Source organism: Ostrinia nubilalis, chromosome W, assembly GCF_963855985.1.
Source record: "Ostrinia nubilalis chromosome W, ilOstNubi1.1, whole genome shotgun sequence".
Taxonomy (NCBI): domain Eukaryota; kingdom Metazoa; phylum Arthropoda; class Insecta; order Lepidoptera; family Crambidae; genus Ostrinia; species Ostrinia nubilalis.
In genome coordinates this window covers 4,547,572-4,573,986 of record NC_087118.1, presented here as the reverse complement: position 1 = coordinate 4,573,986, position 26,415 = coordinate 4,547,572, and positions in this window count along the sequence as shown.

Below are 26,415 nucleotides of genomic sequence, written 5' to 3'. Positions count from 1 at the left end.
TGAGCAATTTTATCGATGAAAATACTTTAAATTTGGGGCTAGACCCATTTCTCGCAAAATTAAAATAATATAAATAAATAAAAGGTATTTATTTCAGGCATAGCCCATAAAAGTGTAAGTAACAAAATTACAAGGATTTAAGATTTTAATTTTTAGTTTTCACCTCTTCCTTTAAAAACAAGTGAAAGCGTGGGTAACTTAACACTAATAAGCAAAAATTTTATATCATGCGATAGCCAATAAAATTATCTATTAGTAGAAGTAAAAAACAAACACAAGTTTTATACATTTTAAAAGAGTAAGAATGGATTTAATTCGAAAAAAAAACATGACTTTTTTCACTTATTTTTCAGTTATTTTCCAACACAAGAAAAACCAGGTCGTTAAGGTATGTTTTATTTGCATTGTATTATTAGTATTTGAGCTATTCTACAAAACGAATGTAAATTTATTAGTCTACGTCTATTCGTTTCGACGCAATTGTTGAACAAAGTCTCTCCAACCCGCCTGCCTAGCGTGGAGATTATGGCAAAACCCTCCACTATAGTGGAGGAGGCTCATAGTGTACTGTAAAGGGCCAGCAGTGGACTGTAAAGGGCTGTTGATGATGATGATGTTGAACAAAGATACCCCTTCCCAGCCGGTTCCATAGCGCTGCTAACATGCGAAAATGCACTGCCTGAAAGAATCACACAACCTATTCCGACGTGCTATAGAACCGGCTGAGAACCCCTTCTCAGCCGGTTCTATAGCACGTCGGAATAGTAGTAGTAGTAATATCTTTGTTCAACAATTACGTCGAAACTAATAGACGTAGACTAATAAATTTACATTCGTTTTGTAGAATACCTCAAATACTAATAATACAATGCAAAAAAAACATACTTTAACGACCTGGTTTTTCTTGTTTTGGAAAATAACTGAAAAATAAGTGAAAAAAATTATGTATTTTTCTAATTAAATCCATTCTTACTCCCATAAAATGTATGAAACTTGTGTCTGTTTTTTACTTCGACTAAAAGATAATTTTATTGGCTATCACATGATCTAAATATATAAAAGGAGAAACTGACTGACTGACTGACAGATCAACGCACAGCCTAAACGGTTAAACGTAGGCACTTGAAATTTGGAAGGGACGTAGTTTAGGTACCGTAGAGGTGCACTAAGAAAGGAATTCCCGAAATTCCCACGGGAATGGGAATTAGCGGGAAAATACTTTTGTATGAAAAATCTAAACCGCTTAAGTTAGACGCTTGAAATTTGGTATGCAGGTACCTTAGTAAACTTAAAGCTTAGGTACAACAGGATACCGCAAAATTCCCACGGGAACGGGAGTTAGCGGGAAAAAACATATGTATGAAAAATCTAAACTGCGTAAGATAGACGCTTGAAATTTGGCATGCAGGTACCTTAGTAAACTTAAAGCTTAGTTACAACAGGATATTGCAAAAATCTTACGGGAACGGGAGTTAGCGGGAAAAAACATTTGTATGAAAAAAATCTAAACCGCTTAAGATAGATGAAGGGGGTAAAACGGGATCCACGCGTACGAAGTCGCGGGCGGCCGCTAGCTATCATCTATCTTCTATCTAAATATATAAAAGGAGAAACTGACTGACTGACTGACAGATCAACGCACAGCCTAAACGGCTAAACGTAGGCACTTGAAATTTGGAAGGGACGTAGTTTAGGTACCGTAGAGGTGCACTAAGAAAGGAATTACCGAAATTCCCACGGGAACGGGAATTAGCGGAAAAATCCTTTTGTATGAACAATCTAAACCGCTTAAGTTAGATGCTTGAAATTTGGTGTGCAGGTACCTTAGTAAACTTAAAGCTTAGGTACAACAGGATATCGTAAAATTCCCACGGGAACGGGAGTTACCGGGAAAAAACATATGTATGAAAAAATCTAAACTGCGTAAGATAGACGCTTGAAATTTGGCATGCAGGTACCTTAGTAAATTTAAAGCTTAGGTACAACAGTATATCGTAAAATTCCCACGGGAACGGGAGTTAGCGGGAAAAAACATATGTATGAAAAAATCTAAACTGCGTAAGATAGACGCTTGAAATTTGGCATGCAGGTACCTTAGTAAACTTAAAGCTTAGTTACAACAGGATATTGCAAAATTCCAACGGGAACGGGAGTTAACCACTGAAGATAGATGAAGGGGGTAAAACGGAATCCACGCGTACGAAGTCGCGGGCGGCCGCTAGCTATCATCTATCTATCTATATAAATAAAAATGAATTGATGTTCGTTAGTCTGATTATAACTCGAGAACGACTGGGCCGATTGAGCTGATTTTGGTTTTAAAATGTTTGTCGTAGTCCAGGTCTAAACGATGAGTAAATACGCGCGCGATATTGTTTTTCTGTGACAGACAAAATTCCACGCGGGCGAAGCCGCGGGCGGAAAGCTAGTATAAAATATTTGCTTATTAATGTTAAGCTACCCACGCTTTCACATGTTTTTGAAGGAAGAGGTGAAAACTAAAAATTAAAAACTTAAATCCTTGTAATTTTGCGATAAATGGGTCAAGCCCCAAATTTAAAGTATTTTTATCGATAAAATTGTCCCTAGATTTCGCCCTTAAAGTTTGATCACTACATGCCCGGACACACTGTATAGTACAGATAAAGGAAAAATTGCCAAAATGATAAATTTGAAGTTACTTAAAATATTATTTTTGCTTACATGACATAAAATATTTTTTTAATAATTATAAACTTACTACCTACCCTTTTTCACATGAACGCGTAGAGATATTAAAGTTGAAATTCATATTAAACACTTCTAATTGCCTCTAAACTGTGAAAAATTCTAAATCAACGCAAAAATTCAAAACGCTGAGGTAGGTCTAGGTACCTACCTATAATCATACCGCATATTTTGAAATTCGCCACTACTCGCAACGGAATCAAAACTTAAAGACTACTACGATATCTAGTAAGTAATTTGATTTAATACGTCATAAATTGTAAACCGCTACGTTTGTACGGCGGAACCCTCGGTGTGCGAGTCCGACTCGCACTTGGCCGGTTTTTTTTCAAATAGAAATTGTGAAAAAAATCGCTATGTCCATAAATCGCAATTTCGATCTATAGTGAGACGTCAGCATACGTATTTGGACAGCACCAAATACAGAAAAGCTCTACATAGCACTAAACTACTAACGTAATATTCTTTATAGAAAAGTGTAAAGTTAGGTCTGTTATTAAAAACTGCTTATAACGTAATATAGACCAATTAATTACCTGGGGTGTTTAAACTATTTCGTAAGCACTCTTTTTAATATAAAGGAAGGGTTCTGAGATGTGTAATTAATTAGTATTTTTTAGTACCTAAATCATAACGAGCGAATAATTGCTAGCAATAATGGCGGTAAGTTATAAAATATTTATTTGAAAGAAAGAAAGAAAGAAAATACATTTATTTGGCACACTAGAACAACAAATTACAGAATATTAATACGATAAAAAAATTAATTTAAAGATTATGCCAAATAGGCTTCCACTCAGCATAATGCCGCAGTGCGTAGCACCACGACGCTGGTTTTCAGTGGTGGCCTGATTGTAGTGGTGGAGAGGCGCAGGTAAACATTAATAAAAAACAAGACGCAACTGAGCAACGGTGACACATATACATTTTGGCATAAGTTTAAGTAAGGCAGAAACAATAAACATGACAATGATAATGAGAATAACAAGGCACAAGATCAGATACCAACAGTAGATACGTGCAAACAGTCCCCGAAATTGTTACGTGCAAAACTACATCAGTTTTTGACGCTCAAGAAGATAAGCCTTGAATCTGGTTTTAAAAGCATATCCTGTCAAAGAGTTCCGGATTGGTGGGGGTATATTGGTATATTTACAAATGTTTTTTCTTACACTTGTAAAAAAAATGTCTAATCATTTTACTTATTTGTTTCAGCACGAAAATTGGTCTTATTCACCATCATATACACCGCTCTCACCACCAGCATCTGGAAGGATGAGTCCTACGAGTGTGCAAAGAATAATAAACAATATGGAAAATGAAAATCAACGATATGGTGATATCATCATTAACCAACAGAAGAAATTGTATTCGAGTATTCGAACGGTATCGCATGGAGCAAAAGTGATTCGAATGGTATCCTTCCGTTTGGCCAAATTACTTTTCGCCAAATTTCACTTCGCAAACAACTTATCGCCAAAGTTTCATTTCCCAAATAAACTTTTAGCAACTGTACTTTTCGCAACTAATTCATTTGGTCAAATTAACATTTGGCCAAATTTTACTTGGCAAATGTTTATATAGCAAAATTAAATGTTTTATTTTGCCAAATATTATATCCCAAATAATTTGCTTGGTCAAATTGACACTTCACATACTTACGAGTACCCACCGTTACCCAAAAATCAAAGTATAAGGCACATGGTCATGGTTTTCACAATAATTTTATGTAAAACAGAGAGATTGCAGAAAATAGTATGGTTGCAAAAAGTAGGTATTGTAGAAAATAGTAGGTTAGGTTAGGTTAGAACAGTGACCCTTAATGCCCGAAGGCGAGCGAAGCGTGCCGCGGCAGCGGCCGCCGAGCGCTAGAATCATCTCTATTGTTAATGAATCATTTGGAAATTTCGATAAAAAGAATGAAATATGAAAATTTATTTAGAAAAAAAAATTATATGAACTACCCACTAAACAAAATAATAAACACAAGCTAATTTGTATTCCATTCTATGCACCAATCAAATTGTTTTGTAAATAGTTTATCGTGAAATATTTTTATAATACTTTGCCAAACAATAATTTGCTAAACAATAATATGCCAAAAACGACATTTGCGAATTAAAAGTTTGCAATAAGTTGTTTTGCCAAATGAGAATTTGCCAAATGAAAATTTGCGAAACGTTGTTTGCGATGTGATAATTTGGGAAACGTTTTTTGGCCAAACATTAGTAATCCACTTTTGATAATATCTTTAACTCGAGCATAAATGTTATCATTGAACACGTTTTCCACAACGTGTTGAGCACAAATTTCTGCATTACACTGACACACAGATTTGGTAGAGTTTTCAAACTGTTCCGCATCGTAAATTTCTATTCGAATCGGCCGTTGAAGGGTGACAAAACCAGGTGCTCCATGATACCATTGCACCAATCTGTCGCCAGAACCGCTAACCATTGACGATGGAAAATTGCCACTTGGAAAACGTTGATTCAACAATAACCATTCAATTATAGGTTTAATAAAGCTGCGTATTTCAATAATACTTATGTATGATTATCTTAATAAAGATTGTTCAACGGCCAAGTCACACAACATTAACTATAAGAATAAAGAAATCGCAGTAAGGAACCATAGACTTGGCACGACTTTGTCTAGATTTCATCACTTTTTAGAGATATACAAGCAGCTCCATCGAGACTTGGCTAGTTTTTTACAGAATGTTTTTGGTGGGATTTCACTTGTTTTTGTAGAAAATGGCAAAATTATTTAACGTCGTCGTTTTATCGACATTTTTTTACGATATTAAACACAAATAAACTCAAAGACCTTTAAAATGGACAACGAATCAGAATTGTTTTAATAACATAACCTTAGCGAACCTTACAATATAATAAACGAAATCAACGAATTGCAAATTACACAACATTCAACTTAATCGACGGGGGGCTCTAGAAAGGAAAAAAATCTGGACACCGCTTGGACGCCGCTAGCGCCATCTAGCGGTGAGCGATACAGGCGAACACCACGGTGCCGGAGTAGTATTGATTATGAATGTGGTGTTACTCCAGATCTTCGATTTTCCTAGTTTTTATAGTTTTCCCTTTATGTGGCCATTAAACCCTAATTCTGTACCAAATTTCAGCTCTCTGAGTTTATGGGAAGTACTAGTTCTATTTTGATGATCATCAGTGAGTGAGTGAGTGAGTGTCGTAAATGCGAAACTTTGTTTTCGCATAACTTCGGAACTAAATGACCTACAGACTTGAAATTTTGGATTTTAAGTATGTGATTATAGTTTACTAGATGACGAAAATTTCTGCGTTCTGGTCTTATCCAGAGGTTCTCAAATAGGGGCCTGAAAATGCGGCGAAATGGTTCCAGTAAAGGATGGTACGGCAGTGTTTGCTTCGCGCTCGACTTGGCGGGGGCACTCCCGTGCCCCCAGATGATCAAGTTTCACGAGCAAGTTTTTCGAATTTTTCCAAATTAATTTCATATCCCGATGATAGTGCCCTGAGCAAGAAGCTAAAGTTTTTTATTAAGTTCTCATTCAATCCAGTAATTTCTGCACTCAACTGAGACTTTTGAAAAAATCTTCGTGCAGTGTTGCCATCATTCGTTGATCCGTAACCCGGTTTGGGTTTATCTACACCACTAAATTTTTATCATCATCAGTAGAAACCCGTAAATTAAAACTTAAACACTGGTTTCAAACGAGGCGTGACTACAGTGACGATAATGTTAGCAGGTTCAAGTCGATTTTGGCGGATTACCCGTGGAAAAATATAGCTGGCACTGGAAATGTTGATTATGATTTTGCAGGATTTCATAAAGAACTTATTTCTCTGTATAATCTATGCTTTCCAGAATACAATATTAAAGTATTGAATCAACATAAAAAAGTGGAATGGCTAACCAAAGGCTTAAAAAAATCTTGTAGAACCAAAAGAAAACTTCGTCTTTTATATTACAAAAAAATACCCATAGCAACAAACTCAAATACCGAATCTACTCGAAAATATTACGAAATTGTATACAATTATCTCAAAGAATAAAAAGTCAAAAATACTTAACCAATGCTAAAAACAAATTTTTGGCTACATGGAAAATTATAAATAATAAAGATAATTCACAAGCTATCTTAAAAGTATGCCATTGAAAATTCGGGTATATAAGCATTCTACCAAACGATGATTATTTTTAACAATTTTATTTATGCCTTATAAATATTCGGTCAAAGAAGATTATGCCAAGTGAGTTATGCCAAATGAGTTTCTGCGTAACGAGATTCTGCCAGATAGAGGGGAGCCGATAAAAATGTAGTGGTGTATAATGACTTACTTGACTTATGGTCCTATGTCCCCTAGATGGGGCAGAGGGCGTCCACAACAGTCCTCCATCGCGTTCGGTCTTGAGCTAAGTGTTTGATCTCGCTCCAAGTCTTGCCGATCTTCTTCGCCTCGTCTGCCACAGTGCGCCGCCAAGTTTGCTTGGGGCGACCACGTTTGCGCTTTCCTTGGGGATTCCAATCCAGAGCCTGCTTGGGGATGTGATCGGGATCCCTTCGGAGTTCGGAGAGTGTGGCCAATCCAGTTCCACTTGCGGCGCTTGATCTGCTGGTCGATCGGAATTTCGTGGCAGCGTTCCAATAGCTCGACGTTGGAGATTTTCTCAGGCCAGTATATGCCGAGAATTCGGCGAAGGCAGCGGTTGACGAAGACCTGCAGCTGGTGCGAGATGACCTTGGTGACCTTCCACGTTTCACACCCATAGAGCAGCACGGATTTAACGTTGGACCCGAAAATTTTGATCTTGACCCTTCGGGTCAGTTTCCGTGACTGCCATACGGGGCGAAGTTGTGCGAAGGTGGCTCTAGCCTTGGCAATGCGCGAAGTGATGTCCTCTTCGGTACCTCCAGTCTCTGACACGACGCTCCCGAGGTAGGTAAAATTGTGGACACGTTCCACATCCTCTGCACCAATCCGTAATGGTGTGCAATTCCTCACTCCAGATCGCATCTCTTGGGTCTTCCGGCAGTTAATTTTGAGCCCCGTGATGCCCGCCTCTCGATGTAGGTCATCAATTTTGGATTGCATATCGTGATGCGTGTGGCTCAGCAAACAGAGGTCATCGGCATAATCTAAGTCTTCTAAGACTCCGATTATACCCCACTCTATTCCACGCCGTTGGTTTTGATATGCACGACACATGACTCCATCCAAGACTACCAGAAAGAGAAGCGGCGAAAGCAGGCAGCTGTGCGCGTGTTTGCGCGGGGTGAGTGTAATTAATGAGAGACGACACAATACTTGTGGTTTGAACGATGTTTATTGCTCCGATCAATTGTATTACACTGACTCATTTTACATGACAACTTATTTAAATAGAAGTTAATACATAGAAAACTTATGTGTGTATACGGCACATTACTTCCCCCTTTGAAAAGGAAATAAAATTAATAAGTATAAAGTAAGTTAAAAAACAATGGTAAAAAAAATTTGCTAAAAATCCACATTTTTATTTATTATGTTTATACATTTTATACTGATTTTATTTCGTATACATTCATATAATTTTATTAATTAATAAGTGACGGATTATACATATTTTATTAAAATTTCAAATGTTATACAATTCATGTTTCCAAAAATATATTATGCAAACGTGTTTATTAATTTTTATGCCATAAATTACAAGGTTTGCAATGTTTTATAATATTGATACAATTTCCGTGAATTTAATTTAAAAATAAGAAACTAAGTAATGACACATTAATTTGAAAGAAAGTATGTAAAAAAATATAAGTCACATTATGTAAAGAACGTAATAAATATTACAATTATTTTCGAGAGTTTTAACCAATGACATCAGTGTAGATAATAAAATATTATGCGTATACATACCATTTAAAATACATTAGTACACAGTAAATACACATTTTGTTAAAATAAAATAGAATTTGCTATTTAAAAAAAAATATGTTATCTAATAGAGATACGCGATTACACTTGTTATACACTGAATTTACACTTAGATTCACTGATAAATTGACTTTTGCACTGCACGACACAATTTCACTTTTATCCAATGACTTGCGAAGGTGCGTAGCCTTGGCGGCTGCGCCTTCCTTCAGCTCTGGTCGTGGGCTCGACGATACAGGTAGGAAGCTCTTGGAGCTCCCGCCGCATGTATCTACCATAATTGTTTTTGCAGCGTCTCCATAAGAAATATCCAACGATGACGAATAGTATGACGACAGTTATTGTCGAATACATTTCCAAGCTTTGGAGCATCTGGCGATGGTGAGTGGCTTCAGCAGCAGATGCAGAATTTCCAGCACCATTTTGTGCGATGATTATTTCTTCTTTTTCGATTTTGCTTGACCCTTTTCCCATGTTTAGATGAAATAAAGTTGACTGAATATTGACGAGTAGAACGTGACGTGATGTACGTAATGCTCGGGAACGAATAATTATAACGCAAAGCGTACGACAGGTTTGCTGATGCGTCCAAATCTTGTAACTATCGGATTGTTTACAGAATGCCTTTCCTTATTAGGTGAGAGCTCTTCAGACTCAATTGTAAATGCTGGCTTCAAGCGATCTATACTAACAACTTTTTCTGTATCTGCTTGCAATACTTTATAATATTTGTCCGATCTCTCTATGACTTTGAATGGGCCAAGATAAGGTGGCGTTAATGGTTTTCTTACTTTGTCGTCACGTACAAATACGTGTGTGCAGTCTTTTAAACCAGAATGTACGAATATTTTGCCTTGTCTGATTTCTCTTCTAGGGACAGCGCATAAGTGTGAAATTTTCTGTCGAAGGTTTTGTAAGAAAGTTTCGTTTTCAGAGATATCTTGCGTTGACGGCTGAAAGAAATCTCCAGGTAACCTCAGTACTTCGCCATAAACTAATTCGGCGGCGCTTATTTGCGTATCGTCGCGTAAACTTGCTCTTAAGCCCAAAAGTACGGCAGGTAATTCTGTAACCCAATTATCTGTGTTTCCTCGGCAAATTAAAGCTGTTTTGAGCATACGATGCCATCTTTCTACGAGTCCATTCGACTGAGGGTGGTAAGCAGTGGTCCTAATTTTTGAAATGCCCATTTTCTTCGCAAGGTGGCTAAATAAACACGACTCGAATTGTCTACCTTGATCTGTGGTTAGACGTAATGGACATCCGAATCTCGAAATCCAGCCTGAGAATATGATCTTGGCTACAGTCTCGGCTGTGATATCTTTTACTGGATAGGCCTCTGGCCAGCCTGTTCCTCGATCTACCATGGTTACTATATAGCGATAGCCATCACAGTAACTTAAGGGTCCCACTATATCCATATGAAGATGTTCGAATCTGTTGCTATGCACGAAGTTGCCAAACGGTGATGTTGTATGACGTTGGACTTTGGACTTTTGACAGTTTAGGCAAGATCTTGTCCACTTGGTAACGTCCTTATTCATCGACTTCCAAAAGAATCGATCGCGAATCATGTTTCTAGTGGCGCGAATACTTGGATGACTGATTTCGTGAATCGCTTTGTAGGCAGATATCCGAAACTGTGGAGGCAAATATGGTCGCGCTGTGTCTTTCGATACTTCGCAATATATGGGTATGTCACAATTAGGTAGAAATAATTGTTTCAATTTAATTGTGTTCGATTGCATCATTTCTTTCAGTTGTTCATCATTTACTTGAGCTTTGGCAATTTCCTTGTAATCTATTGGAGATGGCGTTTCTATAGATGAAATTCGTGACAAAGTATCTGCGACAACGTTATCTGTTCCAGTTATATGATGAATCGATGAGCAAAATTGCATGATGAAATCTAGATGCCTTATACGGCGAGGTGTGTCATTTTTGCCAACTGAATTGTTCATTAACGCGTAAACCGGTTTATGGTCGGTGTACACAATTAAGTTTCTGCCTTCGATGAGATATCTAAAATGTTTGATAGCCATATATATTGCTAACAACTCACGGTCAAATGTACTGTATTTTTGTTGTGCGTCACTGAGTTTTTTGGAGAAAAATCCTAATGGTTTCCATTTGTTTCCTTCTTTCTGCTGTAAAACTGCTCCAGCGCACGTATTAGAACAGTCGGTCATTAAGGCAATCGGTGCGTCAGCTGATGGAAAGGACAAAGTTACCGCTTTTTTCAAGCTGAGTTTACTTTGTTCGAACGCTTGGATACTGTTATCGCTCCAAGGGATCTGTCGCTTATCATTCTTTTTAGAATTGACCAAAAATGAGTTCAAAGTTGCGTGAAGATCTGCAGCTCGTGGAAGGTGTTTTCGATAGAAATTTAGCATTCCCAAATATCGCCTAAGTTCTTGAACAGTCTGTGGTCTTGGGAATTCTGTGATAACTTTTACTTGCTCTTCTAATGGTCGCAATCCTTGTTTTGATATATGAAATCCGAGAAAGTTTAATTCTGGTTTTCCGAATTCGCATTTTGCCAAATTAATAGACATTCCGAAGTTATTTAGACGTTCAAATACTTTTTTTAACTGCCGTTTGTGGGTTTCTTCCGAGTTTGTAGCTACGATGACGTCATCAATATATATGTTACGGTTAATGTGATAAATTAAAAATTATTAATAATAACCGGTTATTATGAATAATTACCGACAGTCGCGGTAAAAGTGATAAATTAATCACATTTAACAGTGATTATTTAATAATTCAACCTTAGTACTAACAAATTTCATAAAAGAGAACAACATCTTGTGTACGTGCTCGTGTACAGCCAAACTTTTGAACGTTTTGATATCATATATAATATAATTTGGCATAATGAGTTTGGAATGTTTCTTGCATAATATTACTTTTCCATGATGCCTATAACATAATGTTTTGATTTAAAGTGAAAAATAGGTTAAGGTGCGGCGGGGGTGGCCCTTGGGCCACCCCTAAGCCGCCTATTTAGTTTTATACACACATAAATGACCTCATATTAATCACATTTACCAAATCATGCGGTAATTATTCATAATAACCGGCGATTATTCATAATTTTCACATTTATCACTTTGACCGTAACATATATAAATATATTGTCTATATCGCGTAGTACGACGTCATGCATGAATCTCTGGAATGTTTGTCCAGCATTCTTTAATCCGAACATCATTTTGGGAAATTCGTAAAGACCGAATGGGGTTGTTATGGCGGTCTTCTTTATGTCTTCGTCAGCAATATTCACGTTATGATATGCTCGCTGTATGTCTATGCGTGAAAATATTGTTTTTCCGGCTAGTAGGTACGTACAGTCTTGTACGCGAGGTATTGGATACCTATCGGGTACAGTTATGGCATTAAGTTTCCTGTAGTCGCCACATGGTCTTATGTCTCCGTTTTTCTTGCTAACGACGTGCAAGGGACTTGCCCAGCAGCTGTTAGATGGTCGACAAATGCCCATTGCCTGCATTTTTTGAAATTCGGCTTTCACACGTTGGTATTTATCGGGAGGCAATGGCCTCGGTTTCGCAAAAATGGGTGCGCCTGTGGTCTCGATGTGGTGCACTACGGAATGGCGAGGAGTGTCTTTAAAACACATCGGTTTAGTTATGTCCGGATATTCACACAAAAGATCACTGTATTCGCTACGTAAGTCTATGGTGAAAATAGAGGTTTGTTGCGATGACGTCACTGTTCCCTCTGAGCGTAAATTAGTCACTGAGTCTATAAGTTTTCGTTTATATACGTCCACCAATAGTTTATAATGTTTTAAAAAATCGGCACCTAAAATAGGGCGTTTAACGTCTGCAATCACGAAAGTCCACCGAAACGATCGACGTAATTTAAAGTCTAATTCTAATGTTTTGACACCGTAAGTCTTTATTTCACTGCCATTTGCAGCATAAAGTTTATAGTCACTGCACTGATTTTGATAGAATGGTTTTCTAGGCACTGGTAATACAGAAATGTTCGCACCTGTATCCACCAAAAAATTCAAACCACTACGGCTGTCGGTCACACTAAGGCGGTTCACAGGTGATATGGTGCATATCTCCGCCTGCGATTGCACCTGATCTAGTTTTCCTGACGATGATCATCCTTTTTCCAGGAGCACGGGTCTACGCATTTTTTAGCTCTACCACGGAATTTATGATGATAGAAGCAAAGCCAATTAGGACTGTCGGGCGTGCGTCGGCTCTGGTTACGACCTCGTGACGTGGATCGCGATCGCCAACGATTTCTATTGTTGTTGAAATTCCTTGATTGGTTTCTGTTTCTCTCCATGTCGTTAATTTTCATGGTTAGTTTAGCTATTTCAGCTAAAATAAAAGTATGGTCACCGTTTGAACTGGTTGAAGGTGACGCCTGAACTTCGGATATTTGTATGGGTCTGGAGGTCTCCATGACCTTATCAGCGATGGCGGCTAATTTATCCAGAACCTGGACATCGCTGACGGCAAGCACGGCTCGAACGGACGACGGAAGGTCTGCCACATGATTTTTAGAGTCTCGTCGGGTATTTTGTCGCGAGCTAGGTCTCTCATGCGACGCAGGAGCTGGGAGGGCTTCTGGTCGCCAAGTTCCATCTCACTTAAGAGTTTTTGGAACTGTCGCATCTCCGATTCCTCGTAGACAGTCATTAGGCGAGTTTTCAAGGCTTCGAATTTTCCAGACTCGGGAGGTTTCAGTAGTATGTCGCTAACTTGTTCGACGACCTCCTTTCCCAATTTTGTGACCACCAAGTTGTATCTCGCTTCGTCACTTAATTTTTGCGGTCCCAGTATCGCCTCGCATTGCACGAACCAAAGTCGGGGTTGGTCACGCCAAAAATCAGGGATCCTTGAAGACACTGTCACTGCTGATAGTTCCATTTTGTCTTCTTGTGTTGCTTGCGTGGACTGCATGTCGCGGGTCACCAATGTGCGCGTGTTTGCGCGGGGTGAGTGTAATTAATGAGAGACGACACAATACTTGTGGTTTGAACGATGTTTATTGCTCCGATCAATTGTATTACACTGACTCATTTTACATGACAACTTATTTAAATAGAAGTTAATACATAGAAAACTTATGTGTGTATACGGCACACAGCCTTGCCGGACGCCCGCATGCACCTCAATGTCTTCGGAGATGAGGCCGTCGTGAGTGACTTTACAAGAATATTTCTTGTAGATGGCCTTCAATAGATCGATAATTTTCGGCGGGACACCAATGTCAGCGAGTCGCGACCATATGCTTGCCCACTTTAGCGTATCAAAGGCTTTTTCAAAGTCTACAAAGGTAAGATAGACTTCCCTTTGCCATTCTGATGCCTGCTCCAAGATGATACGCAAAGTATTGATCTGGTCGGTGCACGAGCGGTTCGGGCGGAAGCCAGCCTGTTCCCTACGCAAAAGAGGTTCAACGGCCCCCGATAACCTATCCAAGATAATCTTGCAGAAAACCTTTGACGGTATCGAGAGCAAAGTGATACCTCTCCAATTGCTACACTGGCTTAGGTCCCCTTTCTTTGGCACAGTAATTAAAAGCCCCTTATTCCAGTCGTCTGGGAGTTCCTCTTCCATCCAGATGTTTTCGATGAGAGGTGTCAGGACGTCGGCGGCGGAGTTTACGTCGACTCTCAGCATTTCTGCGGTGACAAGGTCGAGTCCTGGGGCCTTGCCAATTTTGAGGGACAGGATAGCCTTGGCCACTTCGTCGCGTGATGGTGGTTCCACATTGATGTCGAGCAGCCTAGGTGGAGTAGAGGTGTGCTGCGGTGGCTCAGGCGTGTTGGTGGCTGCATTCAAGGTAGGGCGGAAGACCTCCTGAAAGTGTTCACGCCATCGTTTCAGTTGCCCCTCAGACGTCACAATAAGCTGCCCGTCACTTGACTTAAGAGGCTTCTTCTTTGGTCTACTACTTCCTGCCAAGATTTTTGTCGCTTTGTACAGCTCTCTCAGATTGCCAGTGTTAGCAGCGAGTTGGGCATTATCAGCAACCCCGTCAGCCCACAGTCTTTTGTCTTTCCGCGTGCTGCGGTAGATTTTCCTGCGCATCTGGCGTTGCTGCTGTCTGAGGGTGGCTATAAGTTGTACGTCGGTGGTTTGTAGCAACTTTAGGTGCAGCTCTCTACGGTCGTTGATCAGCTGCCATGTGGATTGTGACATCCAGTCCTCGCGCGTGTGCGTGGTGTGACCCAAGACGGAAAAGCTGGTCTCTGTGTAGGCCACTTTGATATGGTTCCACTTTTCGTCTATTGAGCTTTTCTCGTCATCAAGAGCAGAGAAACGGTTTCGTAGTTCGAGTCTGAACTTGGTGCAGATGTCAGGGTCTCTAAATTTAGTCACGTCGAACCTTCTCCCAATCCTGTCAGGTCCCCCAGCCGGTCGTGCTACCGCTAACTTGAGGCGCAGCTCAGCAGCAACCATGTAATGGTCGCTGTCGATATCAGCACCTCTTCGGTTTCGGACATCGAGCAACGACGATCGCCATTTGGAACTGATCGCAAGGTGGTCGATTTGGTTTTTGGTGATGCCATCGGGTGAAATCCATGTGCGCTTGTGTATATCTTTATGGATAAATAATGTACCACCGATGGTCAGGTCGTGGTGCTGGCAAAACTCTATAAACCGTTCTCCGTTCTCATTTCGTGCTCCAAGTCCCTGTGTACCCATATGACGCTCGCAGTTTGTGTTAACGTTTCCAACTTTAGCATTGAGGTCCCCCATGACAATCACTATATCCTGTTTCTTTATAACCTTTAAGGTGGCGTTGAGTGAGTTGTAGAAATCGTCCTTGGTGTCCTCCGGAGATATGTTGGTAGGAGCGTAGCACTGCACTATGGAGATCTTCCGGGCTCTTGAGTTGAAACGGGCCCAAATGATTCGTTCTGAGATCGGTTTCCAATCTAACAGACTCTTCTTTGCGGCATCAGAAAGGAGAAAACCAACGCCATATTCTCGGGTGTCATCCTCACTTTCCTTACCAGAATAAAGGAAAGTCAAGCCGTTAGATGTTCTCAGTTCACCGAAACCATTTCTACGCACTTCGCTAAGACCTAGAACTTGCAGGTTGTATCTTAGCATTTCTGCTTCTGCTTGGGCTAGTCGGCTGTCATCGCTGAGCGTTCTTACATTCCAAAAAGCTATTCGTGTCCGTTTCTTCATGCCAAAGGTCGTTGTTGAAAGATCGGTCCGGTTTTCTGATGTGTTCGTTTCGTTAATCGGGTATTTTCGGGCAAGTGGGTGATTAACCTGCTGTACCCTAAACCAGTGGTGGGGCTGCCACCTCAGAGCTTCTGGACTCGCTCGGTTTTTTCCGGGTATCCTCCCTAGTGATGGGATTCTGTTTTCAGGCGCAGAATACTCGCCTTTCGCCCTGCATTCTCAGCTCAGCTGCAAGTCTAGGTAGTGGGCACGCAAAGCGTGGCTGCAGCAGGTCCCAGGGTGGACGACGAGGACGTGGATGACGCGGACTGGCCGGGGTTCTGCTACATCGGTGTTTCACTACTTAACACAGCAGATGGTTTCTTGGCATTTTGTAGGCAATGCTGACCTCACTACGTCAGCAATTACCACCAAGACCATGCCCCGGCTTCCCCCAGTGGTGTTATAATGAGACCCAACTTATTTTTAAATATTTTTTTTATTTCATTAGATCTTTGCTCCACAGAAGTGACAGAAGCTTTGTGATCTGCTCCTCGTGCTTGCCATGTTTTGACGTCTAGGCGATAACTAATATGCAACAAACATTCAAAGCATCTCAGTAAAGCGTGTAAAGTAGACAATCCAAATCCGACTTTATCTGGATCAACAATTTTATATTCTTTATTCTCATCATTTAATTTTGCTTTTTTTACATTTTAATAGGACGGATACACATCGTGACCCGCTTTTAATGCCCATTTCCGACACTGATTATATGAGTGGGTTGTACACTTAGCTTCGACATAATATGCCAATGCTTCATCACTTGATAGACAGCGTTGAGCATTAGGAGTGAATATTTTTTTCTTCACTTCATTATCTTTTTCGGGGTTTTCGGTAACAAACTTAATAACATCCGCTACATCACGACTACCTTCTAATCTTGTAGATATTTGGGCATCCACTCCCAATTCATCTGCTTTACGGGACTGAATCAAATCGGCCACTCGTCTTCGTTTAGTTTTAAATGATGATTGGTTAAACTCAATCTTTGGGCGACCAGGACTTGGGGTAGGCTCACTTGCTAAGGATGAGGTAGATGGCTGCAGGTAATATGTCACAGGAAATTTGAAGTCTTGACCATTCACCCACTCAGTGCCCTTCGGCATTTTCTCAAAACGCTCTGTTGTTCTTCCGCATGCCAGCCACTTTTCAGCCAAGTGAAAAAAGTCATGTTTTTTTCTAATTAAATCCATTCTTACTCCCTTAAAATGTATGAAACTTGTATCTGTTTTCTACTTTTGCTAAAAGATAATTTTATTGGCTATCGCATGATATAAAATATTTGCTTATTAATGTTAAGCTACCCACGCTTTCACTTGTTTTTGAAGGAAGAGGTGAAAACTAAAAATTAAAAACTAAAATCCTTGTAATCTTGCGATAAATGGGTCAAGCCCCAAATTTGAAGTATTTTTATCGATAAAATTGTCCCTAGATTTGGCCCATAAAGTTTGATCACTACATGCCCGGACACACTGTATAAGCCGTAGCTTTATCAAATCGAGCTGTTCCTAGTATAGAATTGATCATTCGCTGAAACACAGCTGGAGCGTTTGCTAGGCCGAACGGCATACGGTTGAATTCGTACTGTCCGTCCGGCGTAACGAAAGACGTCAAGTGTTTACTTTGCTCACTTATAGGCACCTGGTAATACCCTGAAGTGAGGTCGAGGGTTATAAAACATGCTTGACCACTGAGACGAGCTATTTCATCTTCAATTACTGGCATAGGGTATCGCTCCTTTACAGTAATTGAATTTAGCATGCGATAATCTACACAGAGCCTAAGTGAACGGGTGCGTGACAGTTTATACAAGTTTATATGATATAAATTCATTTCAATAACGTTCATATTGTATAATAAACGTATGTTATAATAACACTTGATATAATTTTTTAACATATAATGTTTACTTCATATAATAAATCATTTCTAATAATATCATTTCAGATACCAATCACAACGCATAAAGACATTTGATATAAACCTTACTTAATCTAAGACTCATTTGATGTAATTTTGTTTAATATAAATATTATTTCACATAACCATTACTTGTAATAAATATTATTTGTTATACTCTTTAATTGATATAATTTCTGATAGATATAACTTTAAGTATGTTCTTCTTTAGCTTGACTTATAAATGACTTTAGTGACAAAAACGAATCGCCGTAAAACCGACTCCACGTAGTCTTGTCTGCCCTACCCCTAGAGTGTAATTTAGAAGCGCGTAGGCACGGAGGGGCGAGGCGGCCCGCGGGCTGAGGAGCAGGTGGCTGGAAGCGAGGCGCCGCGGCTGAGGCTGGCCGGCGAAGCCGGCCAGCAAGCCGAAGACGCGGTGTCGAGCGAAAGCCATCTGCGACGATTAGCACGCGAGGGACCGCCAGAGCCCCGCAGTGCCGGAGCCGTGACAGAAGTCTCAAGTTTTTAGTCAAATTTGCATGCTGCATGCCTGAATGCCTGCTTGCTTGCTTGCTTGCCTGCTTGATTGCTTGCTTGCCTGCATGCTTGCTTGCTTGCTTGCTTGCCTTCTTGCTTGCCTGCTTGCCAGCTTGCTTGCCTGCTTGCTTGCCTGCATGCTAGCTTTCTTGCTTGCTCGCTTGCTTGCTTGCTGCATGCAATGCTTATTATAACAAATGAACTTTATATAAAATTATTATTGTTATAAATGATTTAAGTTTTATAGGAAAAGAATTTTATCTCATTTGATTGTTCGACATTTTATTTTTATATGATTTGAATGTTATTTGTTTTAAATAGTATACATTGTAAGTTTTATAGAAAATATTCATTATATCAAACCATTTTATATCAGTTAATAGTTATTTGTCTTAAAATTATTCGTTTTAAAATTATATTATTCGTTTATTATAGTAAATAATTATTATATTAAACAATTTTATATAATTTGATGTTATATCCTCTAAGTATTATATGATATGTAGTTATATCATACATTACACACCCTAAGTGAACCATCCTTCTTTCGAACAAGTAATATCGGACTAGCATATTGAGACACTGATTCTCTCACGACCCCTGCTTCTAACATATCCTTTATCATCGAACGCACTTTTTCTCGTTCATGGTGAGACAACCTGTAAAACTGTATGTTTCCCAAAAAATAAATAAATAAAATAAATAAACCTGTATGGACGATAGACCACCGGCCGCTCACTACTAAGTTCTACAGGGTGGAAACGATAAGTGATCTCACCCGATTATTTCTAAACTATACAAGATATCGAAAAACTGGTTACTGATCCTGAAAGTGCTTCACGAGCTCTTTCAAACGGTGCTAATAATAGGTTTCAGAATAAATTGGAACTATCCGAAAATTCAATGTTTCCAGCTTCCATACATTTGGTAAAGTTACATAATTTTAAAAACTACACAAGGTATCGTAAAACTGGTTACTGATCCTAAAAGTGCTTCACGAGCTCTATCTAACGGTATCAATATCAAGTTACAGAATAAACTTGATCTATCCTAAAATTCAATGTTTCCGTCTTCCATACATTTAGTACTATCACAGTCATGGTACCCATCTCTTGATAAAGTTATAGCAAGTAAAGCCTAAAACTAATTTTTTTCACAAACAATTTTAAATAAGATGCAAGTTACGAGTTTATTTAACCGACTTTTTTAGTCAAAATCAAAATCAAAATCAAAATTATTTATTCAGTTTAGACCACAAGTGGCACTTATGAACGTCAATAGAAAATAATAAAAAAAGAAAAGGTAGCCCTTATGGGGCACTTTACATGTCTCCTTATCTTTTGGGCCCTACCAGCGCTTCGAGACAAACATATGGCAAGTGCTGAGAAGAAACGCCGGAACAAACTCAGTCACCACTTATTGCCAGGAATTATCTAACGGTAAGAATAGTCAAATTTAAGTACATCAAATATGTTGTGCAGACTGAACTGACCACGCATCCTTGTCATCAATATAGTCTCAAACCTTGTAGTACCCTTTGGACATAAGGGTATTTTTTATATGTATCTTAAATTTGTTTATTGGCAATTAGAGTCTACTAGCTTTCCGCCCGCGGCTTCGCCCGCGTGGAATTTTGTCTGTCACAGAAAAACAATATCGCGCGCGTATTTACTCACCGTTTAGACCTGGACTACGACAAACATTTTAAAACCAAAATCAGCTCAATCGGCCCAGTCGTTCTCGAGTTATAATCAGACAAACGAACATCAATTCATTTTTATTTATATAGATAGATAGATGATAGCTAGCGGCCGCCCGCGACTTCGTACGCGTGGATCCCGTTTTACCCCCTTCATCTATCTTCAGCGGTTAACTCCCCTTCCCGTAGGAATTTTGCAATATCCTGTTGTAACTAAGCTTTAAGTTTACTAAGGTACCTGCATGCCACATTTCAAGCGTCTATCTTACGCAGTTTAGATTTTTTCATACATAAGTTTTTTCCCGCTAACTCCCGTTCCCGTGGGAATTTTACGATATCCTGTTGTACCTAAGCTTTAAGTTTACTAAGGTACCTGCACACCAAATTTCAAGCATCTAACTTAAGCGGTTTAGATTTTTCATACAAAAGGATTTTTCCGCTAATTCCCGTTCCCGTGGTAATTTCGGGAATTCCTTTCTTAGTGCACCTCTACGGTACCTAAACTACGTCCCTTCCAAATTTCAAGTGCCTACGTTTAGCCGTTTAGGCTGTGCGTTGATCTGTCAGTCAGTCAGTCAGTTTCTCCTTTTATATATTTAGATAGATTAGATGATAGCTAGCGGCCGCCCGTGACTTCGTACGCGTGGATCCCGTTTTACCCCCTTTATCTATCTTAAGCGGTTTAGATTTTTTTCATACAAATGTTTTTTCCCGCTAACTCCCGTTCCCGTGGGAATTTTACGATATCCTGTTGTACCTAAGCTTTAAGTTTACTAATGTACCTGCACACCAAATTTCAAGCATCTAACTTAAGCGGTTTAGATTTTTCATACAAAAGGATTTTTCCGCTAATTCCCGTTCCCGTGGTAATTTCGGGAATTCCTTTCTTAGTGCACCTCTACGGTACCTAAACTACGTCCCTTCCAAATTTCAAGTGCCTACGTTTAGCCGTTTAGGCTGTGCGTTGATCTGTCAGTCAGTCAGTCAGTTTCTCCTTTTATATATTTAGACTAGCTTTCCGCCCGCGGCTTCGCCCGCGTGGAATTTTGTCTGTCACAGAAAAACAATATCGCGCGCGTATTTACTCATCGTTTAGACCTGGACTACGACAAACATTTTAAAACCAAAATCAGCTCAATCGGCCCAGTCGTTCTCGAGTTATAATCAGACTAACGAACATCAATTCATTTTTATTTATACAGTGTGTCCGGGCATGTAGTGATCAAACTTTAAGGGCCAAATCTAGGGACAATTTTGTCGATAAAAATACTTCAAATTTGGGGCTTGACCCATTTATCGCAAAATTACAAGGATTTAAGTTTTTAATTTTTAGTTTTCACCTCTTCCTTCAAAAACAAGTGAAAGCGTGGGTAGCTTAACACTAATAAGCAAAAATTTTATATCATGCGATAGCCAATAAAATTATCTATTAGCATAAGTAGAAAACAGATACAAGTTTCATACATTTTAAGGGAGTAAGAATGGATTTAATTAGAAAAAAACATGACTTTTTTCACTTCTTTTTCAGTTATTTTCCAACACAAGAAAAACCGGGTCGTTAAGGTATGTTTTATTTGCATTGTATTATTAGTATTTGAGCTATTCTACAAAACGAACGTAAATTTATTAGTCTACGTCTATTAGTTTCGACGTAATTGTTGAACAAAGATACCCCTTCCCAGCGGTTTCCATAGTAATCGGAATAGGTTGTGTGATTCTTTCAGGCAGTGCATTTTCGCATGTCGCGTGCGCTATGGAAACCGCTGGGAAGGGGTATCTTTGTTCAACAATTACGTCGAAACTAATAAACGTAGACTAATAAATTTACATTCGTTTTGTAGAATAGCTCAAATACTAATAATACAATGCAAATAAAACATACCTTAACGACCTGGTTTTTCTTGTGTTGGAAAATAACTGAAAAAGAAGTGAAAAAAGTCATGTTTTTTTCTAATTAAATCCATTCTTACTCCCTTAAAATGTATGAAACTTGTATCTGTTTTCTACTTCTGCTAATAGATAATTTTATTGGCTATCGCATGATATAAAATTTTTGCTTATTAGTGTTAAGCTACCCACGCTTTCACTTGTTTTTGAAGGAAGAGGTGAAAACCAAAAATTAAAAACTTAAATCCTCGTAATTTTGCGAGAAATGGGTCAAGCCCCAAATTTGAAGTATTTTCATCGATAAAATTGTCCATAGATTACGCCCTTAAAGTTTGATCACTACAAACCCGGACACACTGTATAGATAGACTAGCTTTCCGCCCGCGGCTTCGCCCGCGTGGAATTTTGTCTGTCACAGAAAAACAATATCGCGCGCGTATTTACTCATCGTTTAGACCTGGACTACGACAAACATTTTAAAACCAAAATCAGCTCAATCGGCCCAGTCGTTCTCGAGTTATAATCAGACTAACGAACATCAATTCATTTTTATTTATATAGATAGATAGATGATAGCTAGCGGCCGCCCGCGACTTCGTACGCGTGGATCCCGTTTTACCCCCTTCATCTATCTTAAGCGGTTTAGATTTTTTTCATACAAATGTTTTTTCCCGCTAACTCCCGTTCCCGTAAGATTTTTGCAATATCCTGTTGTAACTAAGCTTTAAGTTTACTAAGGTACCTGCATGCCAAATTTCAAGCGTCTATCTTACGCAGTTTAGATTTTTTCATACATATGTTTTTTCCCGCTAACTCCCGTTCCCGTGGGAATTTTGCGGTATCCTGTTGTACCTAAGCTTTAAGTTAACTAAGGTACCTGCATACCAAATTTCAAGCGTCTAACTTAAGCGGTTTAGATTTTTCATACAAAAGTATTTTCCCGCTAATTCCCGTTCCCGTGGGAATTTCGGGAATTCCTTTCTTAGTGCACCTCTACGGTACCTAAACTACGTCCCTTCCAAATTTCAAGTGCCTACGTTTAACCGTTTAGGCTGTGCGTTGATCTGTCAGTCAGTCAGTCAGTTTCTCCTTTTATATATTTAGATTATTTAACAAAAAAATAATTACACTTCTAATAATGTGTCGTCTGCATACATTTAGTATGGAAGCTGGAAACATTGAATTTTGGGATAGTTCCAGTTTATTCTGTAACCTTTTATTGGTACCGTTTAAAAGAGCTTGTGAAACACTTTCAGAATCAGTAACTAGTTTTTCGATATCTTGTATAGTTTAGAAATAATCGAGTGAGATCACTTATCGTTTCCACCCTGTATATACATTTCGGCTGCGTTTGTGCAGCCCAGATTCTTTAGTGAATCGGCAAAACAATGAGCATACTTATTGAGTATAGAATAAAGAATATTTTTATCTTCGTCCGATGCGCTATCGTCCATACGAATTGGCATTCATCAAGTGTATTTAAATCTTTAGCTATCTCCGTTGGTTCTACGATAACCCTATTGACGACATCCACAGTTTCTGCCCTACATAGTACCGTATTTCCGGGAATCACGCAAGAATTAGCGTATGGAAAGACTGCTACTGTTAAAAACCCATTTTTAGGAAAACACAATCCTCCACAAATAAGATATTTCTTATTAGGTTCTCCTGCCAGTACGCTTCTAAGAAGAGCGGTGCCGCTAAATGTGGAATCGTCGATCTTGGCTCTTACTGATGCCGGGCCGCATAATTCGACTACATCTGTTGTCCTGATAGTCAGGGGAGAATCAGAGCCTGATAGGACTTCGGTTGAAGGCAATTCATTGCCAATGTCAATAAATCGTAATTTAGATTTTGTCCTTGTAGACAACTATATGAGCCTGCTCAGTGTAAGATTGACCTATCAGTGCTGGCTTTTCTAGGAAACTATCGGCCACAACCTTGCATGGTACTGAAGCTTTGACACCATCGACGTTAATATCTACCAGCAATTCTCCAAAAGTTCGAACAATGCCATTACCGAATCCCTTCAAGCACGATTGTACGTTATCATGAGTCAACCCTAAAGTATGTACTACAGACTCCCTTAGGAGTGTCACGTTGCTTCCGAAATCGATGAAAGCTTCAAAAGGAATGTTATTGATTGTTACACTTTTTACAAACTTCGAACCTTGATCAGTGACGCGTTTATGGTCGACAGTACCATCAATACACATTGTTTTATGAACAGTGTTGGTTTTTGCAACTCTATCAGGTTTGTTATTATTCATAGTACAGTTTTCTACTAAATGGCCAAGTAAGTTACACTTAGTACACTTTAAGAGTGGTTTTGGGCAATGGAGAAAACTGTGGCCTTTTTCTTTACAGTTGTAACAGCCTGAATTTTGAGTACTTGGCTTATTGTTTGATCTACAATTAATTAATTAAAAGAATTGTTATAGTTGGTACTGTCTGTCCGATTTCTAGATTGGTTTCGATCAACAGAATTATAAGAGTTCCTATTACTCATTAAGTACTGCAACAACAATTGATCTGGGTGAGTACAACGCACTGCGAGTGCTCCGGATCGAAGAGTCCTATCGCTGATCCCATGTATCAGACATTCCACTGCGCGTTTGCCTACTATGTCGCACTGATTGAGTATGTTAATTTCTCATAGAAATAAAGCTCAATAGGTTCGTTAAATCTACTTTTCCTTTTGAGCATATCCTCTAAAGCCTGTCCATAGTTTTGTTTAAAGGGGAATGCATTGACAAGTTTGTGTTGCCATTCTTGCCAACTGAATAACACTGAATTTAACCCTTCATACCAGACCTTAGCTAAACCCTGCAGTTTCTGCATAGCAAAGTGTATGGTAGTTCGGTAATCCCATCCATACACAGTGGCGCACTCATTAACCTTTTTTAACCATACATCAACACGTTGGTTCTTTTGAAACGGGTCAAAATTTGGCAAAATATTCATGTGATCGATTTTTGAGGTGGGTTTGTCCTTTGTGGATGACTGGGATGTCAGACTATCCTTTAAACTACTTAAAATGTCAATAACGTCTTTCTTAGAAAAGGAAGGACTACGTGACCTTGTAACATATCCCGCGCCGTCACGTTGCTCTGCCGCCGCACGCGTAGTCTCTCGATGGCTCGACGTTGAGGGGCGCACGCTGTGGCGACTGGGGCTCCTCGGACGTCCTTCACGTGGACATCGCGTAGTTGAGCGCCGTCGTTCTTCAGCACGGTGAAATCGCTCGCGTTCTTTCAGCAGCTGGGCTTCCAGCGCCTTGATACGCTTGCGGTCCCGTTCACGGTCTTGATCGCGTGGAGCTGGGCTGCGCACCCGCAGCTGGCTCCGGCTCCTGTCGCTCGGTGAACTCCGCACCCGACTCCGGCTGTAGGAGGCTTGTTCACGTCTTGAACTGCGACCTGGTGTTTCTAGTCTTCGATGAGGGTCAGGTGGCTCTTCCATGGTCTGAGAACTCACAACAAAAAAAAATATTTAAAGCCGGTGTAAATAAAATACAAGTAGGTATGTCGGATAACAAAACTCAAGAAGGTAGGATTTGGTGCGGTCAATACAATTTCTATTACTTACTAAAAAAAATAGTATTTGTAAGTTGAATAGACACTCATTAATTTTCAAATGAAATTAAAGTTGTATGTTCTAATTTAAGTTATTTCTACTGTAAAACCATCTTAATCTCATGCGATTTGTTTATTATTAACGAGAAAGAGAGAAGAAAAGAGAAAAAACAAAAAAGAAAATAAAAACAATTAACGAGTAATTTTTCAGGTACATTATTTTAAACATAGTTATTGATTCCATGATGTTCATGGCACCATAAGTTATTCACAATACCTGTATAATTTGCGCGTTTACATCAAAGTACATAACATTTTAAATATTAAATATCTCAAAAACGGTGAGTCATAGGCGAAAAATATTAAAACTTTACCCCCTTTAAAAAAACCTATGTTTGTGACACCATTAATCAGTTCAGCACTAATAAAACACCAATTTAAAAAAAAAAAAACAATATGAGGGCGTGTTACTTACGTGTAAAACGTTGTTCAGGTCACTTCTGAAGTATAATAATGTCCAGGTATTTCGGCCACTCGATACCACAGATGAATATAAAACTCGGGTAAAAGTATAATTGTTTATTGCACTTTACACTACAATCCTTACGTCTAGCACACTTCACTCTTTTTTTTTTCAAGAAGCCCGAAAGCTGGCCATAACTCCGCTTATAAACTCTTAAAAATGGCGGGAACTCAAACGTTTCGATTGGTCGACATCGTCGGCCAATCAAAACGCTTCTCCCACTTGGCGGGAATATAGTAGGGAATTTAGTGCAAGAACCCCTCCACTTTGGTATAGAAGGCTCATTTTTGCAACAGTGGTTCTTTGGGTGCTCCTGAGTGGATTTCCGTCGGTAGACATCGGGAGCCCCCCCTGTGGTAGCAGGGGGAGGGGGGGCAAGTTTCCTTCCGCCGCGCTTCACTTTAAGGCC